This window comes from Bos taurus, chromosome 19, assembly GCF_002263795.3.
Source record: "Bos taurus isolate L1 Dominette 01449 registration number 42190680 breed Hereford chromosome 19, ARS-UCD2.0, whole genome shotgun sequence".
NCBI lineage: Eukaryota > Metazoa > Chordata > Mammalia > Artiodactyla > Bovidae > Bos > Bos taurus.
Window position 1 is genome coordinate 17,152,270 of NC_037346.1, and position 21,642 is coordinate 17,173,911.

Genomic DNA, 21,642 nt, shown 5'->3' on the forward strand with positions numbered 1-21,642 from the left:
CGTAGCAGGTGGGATGGCAGCTCCGAGGCAGGGGTACAGAAAGCTTGGAAGTTGGTCCAGCATCTACAGGCCCCAGAGATGGAGGCAGACGTTGTGGGCAGAAGTGGAGTGTTCAAGAGTGTGCAAGGTGGGAGCCAAGTGGAACAACCAGGAAACATCACCTAGAGGACATGAAGCTGACAGCAGGGAGCCAAGTTCAGGGCTGAGGATTTGAGTCAGGAAGAGTGAGAACACAGACTCAGAGGTCAAGGTATGCAGAGAGCCCGGAGCCCAAGCTATGAGCCTGGGTGTACTGTCAGAGATCAACAAAGTCAGATACTGGTTAAAGCGGCGAGGACAGATTTAATGAGTACTATACTATTGCAGTAGGGAAGAAGGTTCATCATGAAATGAACTCGACTTCAATCTGTGCAGAAGGCACTTCGCGTTTTAAAGGGGAAATGAGGGGGAAGGGTGGGACACAGAAGGCACTTGAGCAGAGTCAGGGAATTGAAAATTACAAAAAAATGGGAAAGTTGGAGGGGGTGGTCATTGCATGTGAAACCCATCTGAGTTTGCTAATAAAACCCCATCATAGTTAGGCTTCTCCCCTCCTGCAGAGGCAGGAAGACAGGGGTCCTGCCTTCCCATGCTGGCACGAAAAAACAAACAGTAAGCTCTTGAGTTTACTTGGCAGCCTTGAGTCTTCAGGCAGGTACTTTAAGGGAGCTGGGTCATCCCAAGGATTTGGGTTGAACCATGAGAAACCACGTTAGTGTAGAAACATGTTGAAGAGACGGTCATTTTTGTAAAGAGCTCGAGTTGAATGTTTCCAAAATACTAATATTTTTTGAGCTTGCTGGAGAATTCAGCATTCAGCATTGCTACCTGGGGGGTTGTCCTCTGTTGATGTCTTCCTCCTGGGCTCATGCGGCCTAAGTATGTGCTCCCCTGAGCAGCATATTTCATCCAAGCGCAATGATATATACAAGCTGCACCTTTTTTGAACTTCTGCTCACCTGTTTTTATTTCCCTTATATAATGTGATTTTTCACAAGTCGATTGTAAACACTATTCTAATCCTGTTCTTCATCAAGGTGTGCGTGTGTGTGTGTATGTGTGTGTTAGTCGCTCAGTTGTGTCCAACTCTTTGTGACCCCATGGACTGTAGCCCACCAGGCTCCTTTATCCATGGAATTCTCCAGGCAAGAATACTGGAGTGGGTTGCCATGCCCTCCTCCAGGGGAGATCTTCCTGATCCAGAGATCAAACCTGGGTCTCCTGGAATGCAGGCATGAAGTGAAGTGAAGTCGCTCAGTCGTGTCCGACTCTTTGCAACCCCATGGACTGTAGCCTACCGGCTCCTCTGTCCATGGGATTTTCCAGGCAAGAATACTGGAGTGGGTTGCCATTTCCTTCTCCAGGGGAACTTCCTGATCCAGGGATCGAACCCAGGTCTCCCACACTGTAGGCAGACACTTTACCATCTGAGCCACAGTGGTGAGGATCCCCTGGAATGCAGGCATAGTCTTTACCATCTGAGTCATTAGGGAAGTTCTCTCCATTCAAAGTATTCATTTTAATGAAAATTAAGTGCTAATGACGAGAAAGGAAGGAAGGGAGGCAGGGAGGGAAGGAGGAAGAAGCTGTGTTCGTGTTTGTCCTAGCCTTTGTAGGTCAAGGTTGAGACCTCATGGAAACAGGGCGTAGAGGAGCCTGGCTAGAGTTTGCTCAAGGAGAGAATCATTGCCAGTTCTCCTTCTGTGTGTGATGTGAATCAACCCACCTCCCTTGGAAGAACCAGGCATGAGTTAGACTAATCAGTGTGTCTGTGAAGTCTTTGACTATCTAACAGGGAATTCGGGGCAAGTCGTCCAAGGCAAATATTCCTTTGTGGTTTACTGAAAGTAATCACCACTCCCATCCTGTATTGACTTACCTGTACTGACATCTCTCTGATGTCCACGTTGCTATTACCATGCAGGAGACATGAACAGCCTTCCCTGAAACCCATAGGGGAATTCATTTCACTGCTAGTGAAAGTTAAAAAGAAGGAAACTCTCTGTAGGGACAGCAGTGTCATTGTCTTGAAAGATGCCCTCTGTTCTCCCCTCCACCCCCACCACTGACCCTCTGCTAGTGACACTGAAGAAATTTCTAGGCCAGGTGAGTGGCTGGGACTGATAACTTCTCAGAATCCTTAAGTCTCTTTTTCTTCCCAAAATGAAACAGAGGGACTCCCCATGGTGATCAGGAAGAGAACATATTCCTAGCTTCAGAGGACAAATTCGTTGTTGGCTTTGAAGTATATTTTCAGAAAATCAGCCTCATTCATATTAGCATTGCTGTGGTTATTATAACTAATAATAAGATATTTGGTTAAACATTTTACAGTCTTCAAAGCATTTCCACACCATCTCATTTCATCATTTCATTCATATTAACAGAGAAATACAAAAACACATCCCGGAGCTAAATCTAATAATCATTATGTTTACATGTATATAAAAGAGCATATTCATGGGAAATAAGACTCGAAGGAAATAAGGCAAAATACCCACAGTGAGGGGATTATGAATGATTTATTTTCTTGTCTGGGTTTGCCACATATTTTATAAGGTGGCTCTGTTTTATTTATTTGTTGAGCAAATATTTGTTGAACACCTACTATGGGTGTGAAGCGATGGGGATACAGTGGTAAGAAAACAGACCAGTGTCTGTCCTCACAAAACCTACATATTAGTGGTTTCTTTCATACAGAACAAAATAACCACTAAATAATCTTAAGCCGAGTAGAATTTGGAGACTGGCCCCTACTTGTGTGTTCTGCCGTTGGTTCTACCCCATCCAGCTGACCCTGGTTTTCCAACATTGGTTCTAAGATGTGTGGTCTTTCACATTTTAACATTTCTGAAACTGGGGCTTGTTTCCCAATCAATTGCATGTCAGTTACAATTAGCAGCTTTTTCTTTTTTCTTTTGATTTTATCTCTTCCCCATTATTTGTTTATTTATTTGGCGGCGTCAGGTCTTAGCCGAGTCAAGCAGGATCTTTCGATGAGGCCCACAGACTCTCTAGTTGTGGCGTCAATGCTTAATTGCTCCAAAGGATGTGGGATCTTAGTTCCCCGACCCTGGATCAACCCAGGTCTCCTGCATTGCATGGTGGATTCTTAACCACTGGACCATCAGGGAAGCCCCACTTTTTCTTTCTTGACGGCCCATGAAAATCATGATGGACTTAATCTATAGTGGCTGCACTGCTCCCATTCCAGGATTCTGCTGCTTCAGCTCAAAGCTCATGGGAATCTTACAGGAAGGCCAGGGGTGACGAGACCGTGGGGGAACAGAAGGTCTGTTCCTAGAAAGTGGGTGTGACTCATGCTAGGGAAACTGACTCCTTAGTGAAAGCCTGTGCAGAACTGGTGACTTACAGGAATCCTGCTGTAAGTGCCTTTGTAAACGAGAAAGTCCTCTTGCGTGGTAAAGTCATCCCACCCATGAAAAATTACACATGCCGTTCTCAAAATATTTTTCACTTTGTTTTGTAATCCAAAAGAACATACCATTGGGCTGTAGTCCAGACCAAAGATAGCTTCTTAAAATTTGTATTTGTCCTGAACTCAGTGAGGCCAAGGCATGACCTTGCCCTCCTCGGACAATCTGAGAAGTGCCCCCACCCCAGCTCAGCTGCTGTAGTAGCCTTGCACCATCCCAGGACCCCCCACCACCAGAGACAGGCAGTGGGATGACACGCTGGGAGCAGAAACAAAACTCCAGAGAGGAAGGGCAGTAACAATCGCTTCTTCCTGAGCACACACCACCTGCCAGACGTTAAGCTGCAGAGACACTTTACCTGCATTATCTCATTTATTCCCTACAACAAGCCTGAAAGGGAGATATTGTTGTCACCACGTTCCAGATGACAAAACCACCCAGCTAAGTCACCAGCCAAAGGTCGCCAAGCTAAAAGAGCACAGATATATCTGGGGACAGAAAACCAGACTGCGATGCCAGAGACCTGGACTCTAGTCCTGACTGTGCTGTGAAAACTTGGACAGGTTGCTTCCCTCCCTGGGCCTCAGGGTTCCCGTCCGTAGAATGGGAGGGCTGGGTTAGATGACCTCAAAGGGCCTCCAGCATTAGAAACCTGGGGGGTCACTCGGGCATGCAGGAATCACCCAGAAGTTTGGGCGACGGCAGTTCCACACCTGCTCCATGCTCGGCCATCTGTGGACTCCTTCCTTTGTGCCAGCTGGCATGGGGTGCTGTTAAGATCAGTGGTGGTGGTCATGTTAAGGCCATGTAAGACAAACCTCCCTCCCCTAGTCCGGGAGGCAGAACCTGGGTTCCTACTTCTGAGAGGCAGGGGCTGAGATACATAGTCAATGTCAAAGTGTTAGTCGCTCAGTCATGTCCTCTTTGCGACCCCATGGACTGTAGCCCGCCAGGGTTACATGGGATTTCCCAGGCAAGAGTACTGAAGTGGGGTGGGAAGAGAGGCTCTGGGCATGCTCCTTGGTAGCACCCCTTCCCCAGCCCATAATGGCCACTTCGCTGCCCTACCTAGAATCCATAAATTCACAGCTCCCTGAAATTCACAAAAGCCCAACCCCCCTGAATGGCATCCAAGGTCCTGTTCAGCCCCTGCCCACCTCCAGCCTCATCATGTGCCCAGTCAGGGTGTGCCCTGCCTCCCAGCATTGGAGGACCATCCAGTGAATATTCCAGTAGCTCTCCATCATCTGCCTCTGCACATTACACCCACTGTTCCTTCTGCCCAGCATCTCCTCTTGTTCTTATCTACCTGCTGCTGCTGCTGCTGCTAAGTCGCTTCAGTCGTGTCCGACTCTGTGAGACCCCATAGATGGCAGCCCACCAGGCTCCCCTGTCCCTGGGATTCTCCAGGCAAGAACACTGGAGTGGGTTGCCATTTCCTTCTCCAATGCACGAAAGTGAAAAGTGAAAGTGAAGTCGCTCAGTCGTGTCTGACTCTTAGTGACCTCATGGACTGCAGCCTACCAGGCTCCTCCATCCATGGGATTTTCCAGGCAAGGGTACTGGAGTTGGGTGCCATTGCCTTCTCCGCTTATCTACCTAGCAAAGGCCTATTCCTTTTTCTGGCTACTGCTCAAAGAGCACCATCTTTAAGAAAACCTCCGTCCTCTCCTGCCACCCCTCAAGGAGCAGCTAGTCACTCTGTATCACACCTTATACATTCACTTCTTCCTTCAGCTTATATTCACTGAGCACCCTGCTTTGCTGGGAAGATGAAGATGACGGCAACTTGGTCCTGCCTTGGAGCGCTCACAGAGTCAAGCAGCTTTCTTGGCAATTGTGTCCCACTCCTAAGAGATGCAAGACTCTCCTTGCAGGACTTACCTCCCCTTGTGCATCCCCACTCCTTACACCTGCCTCATTTTGCATTTTAATCTTTTGGCCACACCACAAGGTAAGGAGTATGGGCTCTTAGTTCCCCGACCAGGGATCGAACCTGAGTCCCCTGCATTGAAAGTTTGGAGTCTTAACCACTGGATCACCAAGGTTCAGCCCCACACTTGCCTCTTAAGAACTGCCTTCCTTAGCTTCCATCAGCCCTTGGCTCACCATAGGCCAGGAGCTCTCTGAAAGCAAGGTTGATGTCCTCAGATCCTCTATCCCCCATGCCTTGCTTAGATGTGAGCTCGGTAAATGTGCAGGGTTGAAAGAACGAATATACATGCATGTATGTTCAGTTGCTCAGTTATGTCCCACTCTTTGCGACCCCATAGTCTGCAGCCTGCCAGGCAAGAATACTGGAGTGGATTGCCCTTTCCTTCTCCAGGCAAACTTTCTGCCCCAGGGATTGAACCTACGTCTCCCGCATTGGCAGGCAGATTCTTTACCACTGAGCCGCCAGGGAAGCCCTGAATGAATATACAGTACGCTCAAATCTGTGCTCCCTGCCCAAAGAGCACTGAGATGCTCTCCCTGCCCCCTTACCCACCCACCCCTGCTAAAAGCCCGTTAAAATCTGCCCTGATGGCCCACCTTCTCCCTGAGGCAGTGGAGCCAGCCTGTGATGGATGATGCTATCTGTCTCATTTCTGGCTGCACCCTTAGAAACCCTAATCAGAGCAAAAGCTAATGAAAAGGGCCAGGGCCGGAGACAGAGATCTGGAAGCTATCTGTGTACACGAGAGTGGGTAGAACAGATGGGAGGGGCAGCACCAGTCTCAGGAAGATGGGGAGAATTAAATGAGTGAGTGAATACATGTGAAAGTGCAAAGCTGGGACATTTGCGTGGTAGGAGCACAGATGAACTGTCTTCACATTGACATCACCAGTCAGACTCTTTGCCCCTAAGTGAAGACGATTGCAAATCCTGACAGGACTTCCAGTCATGAGTCGATATCAGAAAATTTTCATCTCAAACTTCCTCCTCAAAGTCTCAAACTTCATGCTCGCTTCGGCAGCACATATACTAAAATTGGAACGATACAGAGAAGATTAGCATGGCCCCTGCGCAAGGATGACACGCAAATTCGTGAAGCGTTCCATATTTTTGTGTACCCCAATGTTCATTGCAGCCTATTTATAATAGCCAGGACATGGAAGCAACCTAGATGCCCATCAGCAGATGAATGGATAAGAAAGCTGTGGTACATATACACAATGGAGTATTACTCAGCCATTAAAAAGAATACATTTGAATCAGTTCTAATGAGATGGATGAAACTGGAACCTATTATACAGAGTGAAGTAAGCCAGAAAGAAAAACACCAATACAGTATACTAACACATATATATGGAATTTAGAAAGATGGTAACAATAACCCTGTGTATGAGACTGCAAAAGAGACACCGATGTATAGATCAGTCTTATGGACTCTGTGGGAGAGGGAGAGGGTGGGGAGATTTGGGAGAATAGCATTGAAACATGTATAATATCATGTATGAAACGAGTCGCCAGTCCAGGTTCGATGCACGGTACTGGATGCTTGGGGCTGGTGCACTGGGACGACCCAGAGGGAGGGTAGGGGAGGGAGGAGGGAGGAGGGTTCAGGATGGGGAACGCAGGTATACCTGTGGCAGATTCATTTCGATATTTGGCAAAACTAATACAATATTGTAAAGTTTAAAAATAAAATAAAATTTAAAATATAAATAAATAAATAAAAGCATGGGCTTTGGAATTAAAAAAAAAAAAAAAAGTCTCAAACTTCCTCCTCAAAGATCCTGGTGGCGAGTCTTGTTTTTCTAAATCTTTATCCAATGTGTCCATCAAATCTTTATTCAACCACCCTGCCCATGCTTCTTGGGGGGACTTAGAATGAATCTGGAGACTCCAGGCAGGCAGTTGGCCACCAGCCTCATTGTTCAAAAAGTTTTAGGGGGAACATGGCCCTGGGTTTACATGCGAGGGTTTCAGAAGTGTCCAGGGGGAGGGACTTCCCTGGCGGTCCAGTGGCTAAGACTCCTGCTCCCAGTGCAGGGGGCCTGGGTTCGATCCCTGGTCAAGGGAACTAGATTCCACATGCCACAACTACAGATTTCACATGCCGCAATGAAGATGGAAGATCCTGCGTGCCATGATTAAGATCCAGCACAGCCAAAGAAAGAAAGAAAGATTTTAAAAAGAAAGAAATGCCTTGAGGAGCCAGAGTTGACAATCACTGCCCAGATATACCCCGTTCTCACCAAGAATTCCTTCTACTAACCAGTGTGGAGCCCCTGGAAAGGAGAACGGTTTCAAGTCCACAACCTGGATTGTGTGTTGGTTCCCCACTTGGGCCTTAGCCACACTCCCAGGAGAACGCCCACTGTCACACCACACCCTGCATCAAGCAGCTTCCCGCCAGCCTCTCTGGGGCTGTAAATATACAGGGCAGACACAAACGCTGGGATCCCACAGGCCGCAATTAGGTCATTGGCAGGCTGTGTGGGCACAGTCGGTTCCTATAGAAGCCTAAGCCTTTGCCTTCAGCGTAGATTGGCCACATCACCAACATTTGGATGGAATCCCATCGTGGCTCACAACTCAAAACATTACTCTCAATCTACCCCAAATTAAAAAAGCCCAGATGTTATCTGGGATGGGCCCCCCAGTCGCTTTTGACAGCTCCTCTCAGGCTTCCAAATACAACTTCCTAAGTGCCTTTCAAACAAGGAGACTCGTTTGTCAATCTGACAGCCGAATCCACGGTCCTTAATATGCTTCACGGGCCCCATTAGAAATGGAGGCTTGCCCACTTGTGTTTTTCAAGGCAGGGGAGAGAATTTGTTCCACATGCCTTCAGCAACTTCCAAACTGTTGAAGCTGGAGCCTCACAAACAGGGTATTATAAAGTTCTGCTCCAGAAAGCACCAGGGAGGCGCCAGAAGGCAGGATAGATTGCTGTGTGGCCACCCCTCCGTGATCAACAGGGAATAGTGTTTCCCATAAATAGATGAAAATAAGAATCAATTAAGCATCGACCAGCTTAGCAACTTGCCCACTTATTGCCACTCCGTCTCTAAGGGAGAAATGTCTTCAGAGCCCCAGATGGTTTTGCCAAGAGTCAGGTTTTCACCTTTTTTTTTCCTACACGATGAGAGTTTGTTTTTGTCAGAGTGGAGGCCACAGCGGAGGTGGAGGAGGCAGAAGGGTCCTTAAAAGAAGTGTTGCTTGGTTAGGATGAGCCAATGTACACAGCTCTGTTGGGGGAAATCCCAAAGTGAGTTCTCACAAAATATGCTCAAGTCTTAGAAAGAGATAAAATCACTCCATCTGCCTCCCCTCTGCCTTGCAGCCTCTTCTGCTCCTTGTCTTCCTAAGAGAGTCTCCAAAGTCTCTCTAGACTTGCTTCTCTCTACTTCCTCACCTCCCTTTCAATTCCCAGCTCACCTCTAGCAGCCCACAGAAACTCTTCATCATCCGCCCATGAAATCTTTGTGGCCAAACCCAATCTTGAATGGTAAGGACACTCCTCACTGAATCCCGCCTGGTTTCCCAGTAGCAGGTGGGCTGTTGGCCACGCCCTCCCTGAGACCCTCTTCTCTCCACTCTGGTCTGGGTTTCCTTCTCACCTCTCAGCCTGTTCCTCCTGAGCTGCCTTCATGAGCACATCTTTCTCTGGTCACTCCTGAGATGATGGGAGCCCCAAGATGCTCGTTGCAGCTTGTCTCATTCTGCAGTCTCCTTGAATGAGTCTCCTTTACCATGACTTTCAGATCACTGTCTCCAGCCCAGATCTCTTCCCAATACTCCAGGTGCTGTCGTATGCCTCCTCTCGGAGTCCCATAGGCATCTCAAATCAACAGTCTGAACGCTCTTCTCCTGTCTCATACATACCTCTATGGCAAAACTGCTGCTCCCTGATGGTCCCCCAACCCTCTAAATGGCCTGAGTACAAATACGCATTCCCTAGATGGTGATCCTGTGCCTCATTTCCTCATCTGTAAAATGGGAATTATGGCGGTTTCTATCCCAGAGGGTAGCTAGAAGTCTAAGTGAAGGACTTCCCTGGCAGTCCAGTGGTTAAGACTCTGATCTTACAGTGCAAGGGACCAGGGTTCAATCCTTGGTCAGGGATCTAAGTTCCAACATGCTACGCAGCATGGTGGAAAAAAAAAAAAAAAAAGACTGAGTTAATGTATGCACACAGAACAGTTCTGGCACCCAGCAAGTGCTCAATAAACACCAGCCATCACTATCACCCACCCCAGACTCGCTTTAATTCGGTCCTTCATTATAAGAACTGGCTGCCTGGCTAGTCTCTCTGCTGCCCACCTTGCCCTTCTCCAATCCATTCTCTCCATCAACACGATTTTCCTAAAATATGCATCTGGTCATCTCCCTCCCTCACTTCCTTGAGAATGAAGTCCAGGAACCTCTTCACACCCTTTCTGCTCTGTCCCCTGCCTACATGTCAGCAGTACCTCTCTCTACTCCTCTGGCCTCCCACCCAAAGTACTAAATCTCCTGAACTGCGTGCAGTTATTTTCAAGCATCACATGCTCACTCCTCTTGATCCCTGCCAGCAACCCCTTTCCCACCCTTTCTTTACCTAATTTGTATGTGTCCTTCGAGATTCAGCTCCAATGTTCCCTCCTCCAGAAGGCCACCCTGGAATATTCCGTGTGAATCTCTAGCATAAAATTTGCACATGATAATCATGTGTTTACTTATCCATCTCCCTACCAGATTGTGAGCTCTTTGAGGATATGACTCTATCTTATTTCTGCTCTTTGTATCTCAGATTTAATAGTGCCTTGCATGTAGAGGATGCTTGATAATGTATTGAATGGAATGAATGACTCAATGAATGCATAAAAGAGAGAGAAAAGGGCCTACTTTTTCATCTCACTATCCTTCTTGATACCCATCAATGTCTTTCCCAACCTAGAAAATAAAGTCCAAATTCCTTATATGGCTCTTGCTATCACTTTTTCCAGTGACTGTACCCCCACTGCTCCACAGGAGCCCCCTCTGATCCACGTGTTGCCCTCACACAGGCCATGAGCCTTCCTGCCCCATTCTGTGATCATTTCCTGCTGACTCATTCATTTATTGAGCATCTAATATGTGCCAGGGGGATACAATGATGAACGGGGCTGACCTGGTTCTTTTCAGAGCTTACAGTCTAGCAGTAGAGGCAGACAATCTATCAATCATAGATTAAGAGCTGTATCAGTTCAGTTCGGTGGCTCAGTCTTGTCTGACTCTTTGCAACCCCATGGACTGCAGCATGCCAGGCTTCCCTGTCCATCACCAACTCCTGCAGCTTGCTCAAACTCATGTCCATAGAGTCACTGATCCATCCAACCATCTCATCCTCTGTCATCCCCTTCTCCTCCTGCCTTCAATCTTTCCCAGCATCAGGGTCTTTTCTAATGAGTCAGTTCTTCCCATCAGGTGGCCAAAGTATTGGAGTTTCAGCTTCAGCATCAGTCCTTCCAATGAATATTCAGCGTTGATTTCCTTTAGGATGGACTGGTTGGATCTCCATGCAGTCTAAGGGACTCTTAAGAGTCTTCTCCAACACCGCAGTTCAAAAGCATCAATTCTTCGGCACTCAGCTTTCTTTATAGTCCAACTCTCACATCCATACATGACCACTGGAAAAACCATAGCTTTGACTAGATGGACCTTTGTTGGCAAAGTAATGTCTCTGCTTTTTAATATGCTGTCTAGATTAGTCATAGCTTTTCTTCCAAGGAGCAAGTGTCTTAATTTCATGGCTGAAGTCACCATCTGCAGTGATTTTGGAGCCTAAAAAGATAAAGTTTGTCACTGTTTCCATTGTTTCCCCATCTATTTGCCATGAAGTGATGGGACCAGATGCCATGATCTTAGTTTTCTGAATGTTGAATTTTAAGCCAACTTTTTCACTCTCCTCTTTCACTTTCATCAAGAGGCTCTTTAGTTCTTCTTTACTTTCTGCCGTAAGGGTGGTGTCATCTGCATATCTGAGATTATTGATATTTCTCCCAGCAATCTTTATTCCAGCTTGTGCTTCATCCAGCCGGGCATTTCACATGATGTACTCTGCATCTAAGTTAAATAGACAGAGTGACAATATACAGCCTTGACATACTCCTTTACCAATTTAGAAGCAGTCTGTTGTTCCATGGTCATAGCAAACACCCTCTTCCAACAACACAAGAGAAGACTCTACACATAGACATTATCAGATGGTCAATACTGAAATCAGATTGATTATATTCTTTGCAGCCAAAGATGGAGAAGCTCTATACAGTCAGTAAAAAAAGACTGGGAGCTGACTGTGGCTCAGATCATGAACTCCTTACTGCAAAATTCAGACTTAAATCGAAGAAAGTAGGGGAAACCACTAGACTATTCAGGTATGACCTAAATCAAATCCCTTATGATTATACAGTGGAAGTGAGAAATAGATTCAAGGGATTAGATCTGATAGACAGAGTGCCTGAAGAACTATAGACAGAGGTTCATGACATTGTACAGGAGGTGATAATCAAGACCATCCCCAAGAAAAAGAAATGCAAAAAGGCAAAATGGTTGTCTGAGGAGGCCTTATAAATAGCTGTGAAAAGAAGAGAAGTGAGGCAAAGGAGAAAAGGAAAGATATACCCATGTGAATGCAGCGTTCCAAAGAACAGCAAGGAGAGATAAGAAAGCCTTCCTCAGTGATCAATGCAAAGAAATAGAGGAAAACAATAGAATGGAAGAGACTAGAGATCTCTTCAAGAAAATTAGAGATACCAAGGGGACATTTCATGCAAAGATGGGCGTGATAAAGGACAGAAATGGTATGGACCTAACAGAAGCAGAAGATATTAAGAAGAGGTGGCAAGAATACACAGGAGAACTGTACAAAAAAGATCTTCATGACCCAGATAATCACGATGGTGTGATCACTGACCTAGAGCCAGACATCCTGGAATGTGAAGTCAAGTGGGCCTTAGGAAGCATCACTACAAACAAAGCTAGTGGAGGTGATGGAATTCCAGTTGAGCTATTTCAAATCCTAAAAAATGATGCTGTGAAAGTGCTGCACTTGATATGCCAGCAAATTTGGAAAACTCAGCAGTGGCCACAGGACTGGAAAAGGTCAGTTTTCATTCCAACCCCAAAGAAAGGCAATGCCAAAGAATGCACAAACTACTACACAATTGCACTCATCTCACACACTAGCATAATAATGTTCAAAATTCTCCAAGCCAGGCTTCAACAGTATGTGAACCATGAACTTCCAGATGTTCAAGCTGGATTTAGAAAAGGCAGAGGAATCAGAGATCAAACTGCCAACATCCATTGGATTATCAAAAAAGCAAAAGAGTTCCAGAAAAACATCTGCTTCTGCTTTATTGTCTAGGCCAAAGCCTTTGACTGTGTGGATCACAGCAAACTTTGGAAAATTCTTCAAGAGAAATCTGTATGCAGGTCAGGAAGCAACAGTTAGAACTGGACATGGAACAACAGACTGGTTCCAAATCGGGAAAGGAGTACGTCAAGGCTATATATTGTCACTCTGCTTATTTAACTTATATGCAGAAGTGCAGTCTATGGGGTTGCAAAGAGTCAGACACGACTGAAGTGACTTAGCATGCATGCATGCATGGGGGGAAAGGGATAAACCAAAAATAGTACAGACATGGCAACTTCAGCCTGGGTCCAAAGTCCAGAACTTAATGGTACCCACTCTCATCAGCATCCTTCCAGGCAGAACTAGCTTGTCCTGGATCCTCTCTTCACTGATTCTGACATCAGAAGCCAGTTGCTTATCTCTTCATGGCTTATTTCCTCCTCAGACCCAGCAGAGGAAAGGAGATCTACTGTCTGTTGACTCACCTACTTTATCTTACTCAAGAGGCAAGTTAATCCATCAGAACATTCTTTGATTGAGTCCTGCTACCCAGACCACTTTCTCTTTTGATTCATGAGCAGCATCTGAACTCTGAACAGGGTGGCCTTGGTTTCTGATGGTTGTTGTTTTTTTTATATAAGGGGGAAAAAATTCTGTAGAGGACACCTCCTTATGCAAGCTGAAAGCTTTTTCTTGACAATGGGGAAGGCTAGATAGTCACAGACAATTTTTTTTAGAAATATCAACCAGAACAAATGCATGAATGTGAATAGTCCTGCTGACGGTCAGACTCCCTTGGCAAGGGCAAGAGCAAGGGCATCTGGAAAAGACATCTCTTTCCTATTTCTCTCCCCTCCTTCCCGCTTGAAAACAACTGTTGCCCTCCAGGGATGGAGAAGTCCCTATTTATGTTGTGATAAATGGCCCAACGGTCCCTGTAATCATTCCCTGTGAGCAAGTACATCTTGGTGTTAATCTGTTAGCTCTCGCGATAAAGCATCTCTGATTTCTCACCGACTGAGATCTCTCTCCTTTTTGCATTTAAAAATTTTAACAACGGCCACGTGCCTATGTGCATGCTCAGTCGTGTCCTACTCTTTGTGACCCCATAGACTGTAGCCCACCAGGCTCCTCTGTCCATGGAATTTTTCAGGCAAAAATACCAGAATGGGTTGCCATTTCCTCCTCTGGGATCTTCCTGACCCAGGGATCAAACCTACATCTCCTGCATCTCCTGCATTACAGACGGCTTTGTTACCACCACTGGGGAAGCCCTTAACAACAGCCAACTGGCTATTAATACAAAGTTATCTAAATAATCCAAGTTATTTGCATGTCTTGCTCCATCAAGGAGCGGGTGCTGTCTGAAGGCAACAACTCTGAGCATATAGCACAGACTGTAATGCTGTCAATCAGTTAAGTAATCAATTGCAGAGTGAATCAATATTGGTTAATAAATTGCTTCAAACCTTGCAGCACATCCTATCAGGGAACAACAACAACCAAAAAAAAATCAGTCCTAAATGAGACTCATCGCTCCTTGGTTTACCTGCTTTCTGGGTTTTTTTCGTTTGGTTTTGTTCTACGGTCACACCATGCAGCATGTAGGATCTTAGTTCCTTGACCAGGGATCAAACCCATGTCCCCTGCAATGAAAGTGCTGAGTCTTAACCACTGGGCCAGCAGGAGGTCCTGTTTTATGTTTTCAGATAGCACTTCCTGTCCTTTGACACAATTAGGTGACAAAGAACAGGAAGATGATGTATGACCAAGGTCTCTAGGAGAGCCAAGAAGACTGTAAAAGGAAGAAGCAGAAGGAGAACAGGACCCCAGGAAAGACACCACGTCTATGCAGAGTGCAGGCTTCCCAGGCGGTGATAGTAGGTAAAGAACCCGCCTCCAATTCAGGAGACATAAGACACACAAGTTCAATCCCTGGATCTGGGAGATCCTCTGGAGGAGGACAATGCAACCCACTCCAATATCCTTGTCTGGAGAATCCCCAAGGACAGAGGAACCTGGTGGGCCACAGTCCATGGGGTCACAAGGAGTCGGACACAACTGAAGTGACTGAGCACGCACGCGTTGTGAAGAATGCAGATGGTCAGCTGTTGAGGGGAGGATAAACTGGTAGGGCCTTTGGACTTGGGGGTTGAGTGGGACTTGACAGCACCCATTTAAATAAAAAAGCACACCCCCTCTTCAATGGAGCAGTTTTCCTTCTTGGAATCTGCCCTAAAGAAGTATGTCCACATGTATCCCAAGTAGCAAGGATTAAGATCTTTTCTGCAGCACTGTTTGTGAGAACAAGAATTTAGAAACAGCCTAAATGTTCATCAATGAAAGGATGATAAAATTAAGGAGGGCAAATGCTTATGTATTTCCCCCCAATTCCCTGCAACAGTTAAAATGGAGGTCCCTTGGGGAAATTTTCCAAGACATATTGATAAGCGGGGGGGAAAAAGACAGAAAAACACATGCAGTGTGGTCTCATTTTTATTAAAAATACCCCCACACTAGACTAAACTATATATTTATAAATGCACATGTATGCATGGTAACACACAGAAGAATTCTGGAGGATTTAAAATCCTGGAGAATTTAAAAAATACTGACAGCTGCTCAGAACAAAATTGAGAGTGCAAGACTTTCCACTTTTTCTGGATCCCTGGACTATTTATAATAAGAATGCGCTTGTGTATTCATGGGTTAATTGTCCAGGCTTTTTAAAGTGATATTATTTGTCTTTGGCTCTTTTCGGCCATCATGGCCGCGTGGGCTTTCCTCTGGTTGTGGCGACCTCGGGCTGCTCTCACGGTTGCGATGCTCAGGCTTCTCACTGTGGCGGCTTCTCACCTTGTGGAGCACAGGCTCGTGAGCTCGTGGGCTCGTGGGCTCAGTGGGTGCGGCTCCTGGGCACTAGAGCACAAGATCAGTAGTTGTGGCACACGAGCTTCGTGGCTCCATGGCATGTGGAATCTTCCCAGATCAGAGGTCAAATCCGTGTCTCCTACATGGACAGGCGGATTCTTTACCACCTAGACTCAGTGACTAACCACCACCACCACCAGGGAAGCCCGGTTGTTTAAAGACATTTGTAATGTAGCTGCTTACAGATCTGTTTTCTGGTTTGGACCCGGCATCAAACAGACAGGCTCGCCCACCAGGAGTGCGGCTTCTGTTCCCGCCAGCCAAGGACCGCCTCCTCTGCGGGATGGCCCTGCCACACCTTCCCCAGAGGACAGCCTCTACCAGACCTTGCTTCTGCTCCCGGCACATGCAGAGGTCATAGGGAAAGACTGACAGCTTGAAGCTTCCCCTTCCAGGAAAAGCAAATTTGTAAAGACTTTTGTCTAGTTATTAAAAAAAAAAAAAAAAATTAGTGTCCCACCCTACCCAGGTCTGGAGCCAGAGTGCACCGTTCCCTAAGATTGAAGAGCATAGTGCTTGGCAGCATGCCCATCCTCCATCCACGTAAGACAGGTTTAATTAGCCCAGTGGGTTGGATGAGATTGAATTAGATTGGATTGTGCTGATTAAGTTGGATTAGATTGATAGCTATCGTTAATGATTCCATAACTCCTAAAAGTGTATTTTTCTCTTCCCTGCCTCAACCATGCATCACAGGGCTGTCCCCACTCTCAATTTTCATCCCTGCTCTGAGCTTGACACTATCTCCCTGCCCCACCCTACAAGTAACAGGTAACATATATACTTACAGGTCTTTCTTTTCCTTGGCACGTGCCTGTCTCTGGGACTGAGACATTCCTGTGTGTGTTCCCCAGTGCTCAGTACGTAATAAGGCCTCCATCGATGTGTATTGAATTGAGCTGAACTCAGCCACCCAAACCTCCAAGAAAAGGCCAGGAGGGAGTCAGCCAGCAGCACCAGGAGTGAGCAGACCCAGCCAGGGTCAGGGATGCTCTACCCAAAGCCGTCAGGTTGCTCCTGAAGTCAAGCCCCAGGCCCATTGCTGGGGCAGGTGCTTCTGTGACCCCAAGGGAAAGGATGCTGGGGACACGCTGGTGCTTGGTGATGGCAGACGGAAGAAAAGGCAGCTGAACCCAGCTATGAACCTCAATGAGGAAGCACACAGGCAGGGCCTCCCCGCCTCTCAGAACAGACAAGGCAGCATGGGAAACATCACTTTGCAGAAATGATTTTCAAGGAATCAGGAGACCTCCCTGGCAGTCCAGTAGTTAAGACTGCACTTCCACTTTCAGGGGCACTGGTTCGATCTCTGGTCTGGGAACTAAGATCCCTGCCTGCCTCAAGGCATGGACAAAAATAAAAGTCAAGGAAACAGAACTGGTACTTCTTGAGTCCAAAATCTTTCTAAATGCTTTCAGAATCCTACCCTCAATCCTGGGTGTGCTTCTCAAATTTAATAAAGTATTAAAGGTAGGAAACTATTTTACATAAAATCAAACTGGAGCACAGGGAAGTTAAGAAACTTGCCAAGGACATGCAGCCAGCAAGTAGTACAACCTGGAATCAGGACCAGCTTGACACCAAAGCCAAGAACTCAAACCATTTAGAAATTTGGCCTTCAGTTACCCTGGGGTGCCCTGCTTTTATTCTATCCAAGAGAACAGGAACTCGGAGAGGAACCCAGACAGGAAACACGGCCTCCCTCTGAGCAGGTGCTGTGAGAAGTCCAGGTGTAGGGAAAGGAAAGTCAGCTCAGGAAATGGAAATTACTAGAAGGCCTGCAGGGAAGGGGCCATGCAGACATGAATTCAGCACAGGTACAGTGGCTCCAAAAAGGGTACGATGGCAGCTGCCATGGGTCCTACGGGCCGGCAAGGTTTTCACATACGCTCAGTGAAGAAGCTTTGGGGGAAAACAGAAAAATGGGAAAAAAGAACCCATAGAACCCCCACTTAAAGGAAGGCATGGTTATGCTTTGGGTATCTTTCCTTGCCATTTGTTCTTTGTGGGCCTTGCTGTTTGTTCGGGGTCACAAGGAGCAGATTGCCTTCAGAGGATAATGCCTGGAACAGGCCATGGTCCTCGAAGGCTGCAGAAGGGCTTATGGAGAGACAAGAGCGCACAGTTCATGGCATCTGAAAGCCGGAACCAAGGAGCTGCTCTCTCTTACTCCATCTGCGCGTGCCTCTCGCTTCGTCTCATCCTCTCGCCCTTTCTCTGCCTCCCAGTCCTCCTCCTCCTCCTTCCTCTTCCTCCTCTGCCCTCTCTTCCCCCCTCCTCCCTGTCACTCTTTCTCTCTCTCTCCTTTCAGAGGCCACACAAGATGCTCTCCACCTCTCTGTCCTCTCCCCACTGGCAGCCTTCCTAAACCAACTTACACATTTGTGCATGGTTTTACCTCCTCATAACCTCCATTCGCCCCAGGTCCATGGTGACTGGGCCCTCTCAGTAGGGCTTTGCGTGGGGCAAGTTCTGACAATCATCTCTAGTCCACGTTATTCGTTGAACTTTGGTTTTGTTCTCTCCTTTTGTCCTTAACACCCTTTCCCATGAGCGTCTTCTCCTGTCGTGAGCCCTCATTAACATCAGCAGCAGGCTTCCATCACAGTTCATTCAGTGGAGATGCCCTCATCCGTTCAGTTCAGCTGCTCAGTCATGTCCGACTCTCTGCAACCCCATGGACTGCAGCACGCCAGGCCTCCCTGTCCATCACCAACTCCCAGAGTTTACTCAAACTTATGTCCATTGAGTCGATGATGCCATCCAACCATCTCATCCTCTGTCGTCCCCTTCTCCTCCTGCCTTCAATCTTTCCCAGCATCAGGGTCTTTTCAAATGAGTCAGCTCTTCATATCAGGTGGCCAAAGTATTGGAGTTTCAGCTTCAACATCAGTCCTTCCAATGAATATTCAGGACTGATTTACTTTAGGATGGACTGGTTGGATCTCCTTGCAGTCCAAGGCTCTTAAGAGCTCTCATGGGCATCGTCTTTGTTTGTCCTTAGACTCTCAGGACCACGGGTGTGATGCTGGTCGTGAGTGACCACGGTGGGCCAGCTACTATACCCAGGTAGCCTTATCACAGCCACCTTGCAATGGGCTTCCCTGTGCCCATCTTATAGATGGGGAAACTGAGGCTTAATAGTGGAAAGAGTAGTGGAAAGTGCATCTCACTACTAAGATGCCAAACCCAGACCTTTCAGCTTCCAAAGCCTAAACCCTTTCCCCCCACTCTGCTCTGAGCTCACAGCTGGCCAAGGAGCCAGGCCTTCTGACCACTTGTATAGGCAGAATTCCCTATAAACAAAAGGAACAGAGACCCTCAATTAAGAAGAATCCATTTCAGAGCTCCACATCTCCTTCTGATACCAATTTCTCTTTGAATGTGATTGATGTTGCTTTATTTTACAAGCTTTTAAGAAGTCACTTAATGATAGCAACCCATTTCCTGATGGCTGGCAAACATCTCTATTACTATGGCCATTCCCCGAGGCTTACTCATTTCTTCAGTTGGTCCTAGTAGAAATGAGGATGAGTCACTGTTGAAATTTTCCAAGGAAACATACCCCTATTTTGTCCACACACCATGGCAACAGTCAAAAGACACAGGATGGTACTGTCCATGCTATGCGTCTAGGCAGCACAAGGGGCCTGCCTGGCACTGCATTCATGAGGCACTGCTTTCCCAAGTGTTTTCTAGCAGCAGACTGTATTATTCATCCACTTCCCAGTGGAGAGATGCATGTGTCACTACAGAGCAGGAATGAAGGCTGAGCTCCCTGCCTGCTGCCTTGCAGGGAGAGAGGAAGCAGCAAATACAGCCCCAGAATGGAGGACAGAGGCCCTAGTTTTAATCCTGACTCTGCATTCCCTCTCTACGTAGCCACGAGCTGCTCGCTATACCTCTTTGGGCCCCAGACTCTCTACCTGTCCTCCTGACGCACACCCCCTGTGTGCTTGGTAGTGTTCAACTCTTTGTGACCCCATGCACTGTAGCCCGCCAGGCTTCTGTGTCCATGGGATTCTCCAGGCAAGAATACTGGAGTGGGTTGCCACGCCCTCCTCCAGGGGAATCTTCCCGACCCAGGGCTTGAACCCGTATCTCCTCCATCTCCTGCACTGGCAGGCAGGTTATTTACCACTAGTGCCACCTGGCAAGTCCCTACCCGTCCAGTGGGCTAATAACACCTATGTATCTCACTTGGCTCTTGAAAGAATCAGATTTGGTAATAATTAGGCAAGTATGTCAATTGTGAAGAAGCTCCCTCTCTCCTTTCTGCATGGAGGGTTGATGACACAGAGTTGGGTCAGGCATACCTGACTCAAATCTGCTCTCTACTTGGGCAAAGCATTTAAGCTCCAAGATTAAAATAAGCCTGGTATAGAGATGGCTTAAACAGGTGGTGGTGGCAGAGGCTCTGATTCCTGCATCCAAGCAAGATGTAGTAACAGAGTGGGCTTATCCTCTTACCTAAAACAACCCTCCCCTCAAAGAATACTTTTCAAGTGTTCTGAATATTAGACAGCAAAGAACAGTGATCCCCAGAGATGGAAACAAAAACATTGAGCACGATGACTGCCCCAGCTTGCATCCTTAAGGAGTGTCCAGACCACAGTGCATGCAGGCAAACCCAGGCAGAGCCCCCAGGGATGCCCTGAGTTGGGAACCCTTTGCTGAAGCTCCAGGAGGACCAAGGCAGCCAGAGTTCACAGGACAGAAGATCAGAGAGGAGAGGATGGCCCAGAGAGAGAATGCCAGAGATCTACAGAGGGACCCCTTCAGAATTCAGGCTCCCAACTGGGGTATGCATGTGAGAAAACTACCCAAGCTCAGGGAAAGAATGACCTAAGAGGGTTGGAGGGAGCAGTGCCTGGCACCCACACAGAACTGCGGATAGTGTCAATTCCTACACCACTCTGGAAACCCTCGTAATTCCTGGGACATGAGGCAAGGTATCCATTAGGGCCTTGCCTCTGTGGTAGGGAATAATTAACCCTAGACCAAAAGCTGCTCTCCTTCCTCCTAACAAATCCTGAAGGAAACCCACCAAAGGCCAAACTATTTCCAACTAACTTAAATGTGTCTCAGAACAAATCTCAAGAAAATGTATAGGGATATAAAAATATATGATACCCAACATGGTAAAATTCACAATGTCTGGCATCCAATCAAATATTACTAGTCACACAAAGAAGCAAGGAAATATAACCTATAAAGAGGAGAAGGATCAATCCTTTGAAACCAACCCAGAACTAACACATGGGCTTCCCTGATAGCTCAGTTTGTAAAGAATCTGCCTGCAATGCAGGAGACCCGGGTTCAATCCCTGGGTGGGGAAGATCCCCTGGAAAAGGGAAAGGCTACTCACTCCAGTATTCTGGCCTAGAGAATTCCATGGACTGTATAGTCCAGTTCAGTTCTGTCGCTCAGTAGTGTCCAACTCCTGCAGCCCCATGAATTGCAGCACACCAGGCCTCCCTGTCCATCACCAACTCCCGGAGTTCACTCAAACTCATGTCCATCGAGTCAGTGATGCCATCCAGCCATCTCATCCTCTGTCGTCCCCTTCTCCTCCTGCCCCGAATCCCTCCCAGCATCAGAGTCTTTTCCAATGAGTCAACACTTCACATGAGGTGGCCAAAATACTGGAGTTTCAGCTTTAGCATCATTCCTTCCAAAGAACACCCAGGACTGATCTCCTTTAGAATGGACTGGTTGGATCTCCTTGCAGTCCAAGGGGTCTGTATAGTCCATTGGGTTGCAAAAAGTGGGACACGACTGAACGACTTTCACTTTCACTTTTTCAGAACTAACACATATGAGAAAAAACCAACAAGGTCATTAAAGAATATTAACTAAACCCCATATGTTCAACATATGGACTTGGAATATGTATTTTTAAGGCCCAAATTGAGCTCCTAGAG

General features: G+C 46.9%; 1 protein-coding gene and 1 non-coding gene across 3 annotated transcripts in view; both read left to right on the plus strand.

Annotated features, from left to right (window-relative positions):
* Nucleotides 1–21,642, plus strand: part of ASIC2 (acid sensing ion channel subunit 2) — a 1,206,384-nt gene that overhangs the window by 1,129,695 nt on the left and 55,047 nt on the right.
* On the plus strand, nt 6,418–6,524 carry LOC112442874 (U6 spliceosomal RNA). The gene has a single exon (XR_003031159.1). It is a non-coding gene; the product is annotated as a U6 spliceosomal RNA (small nuclear RNA).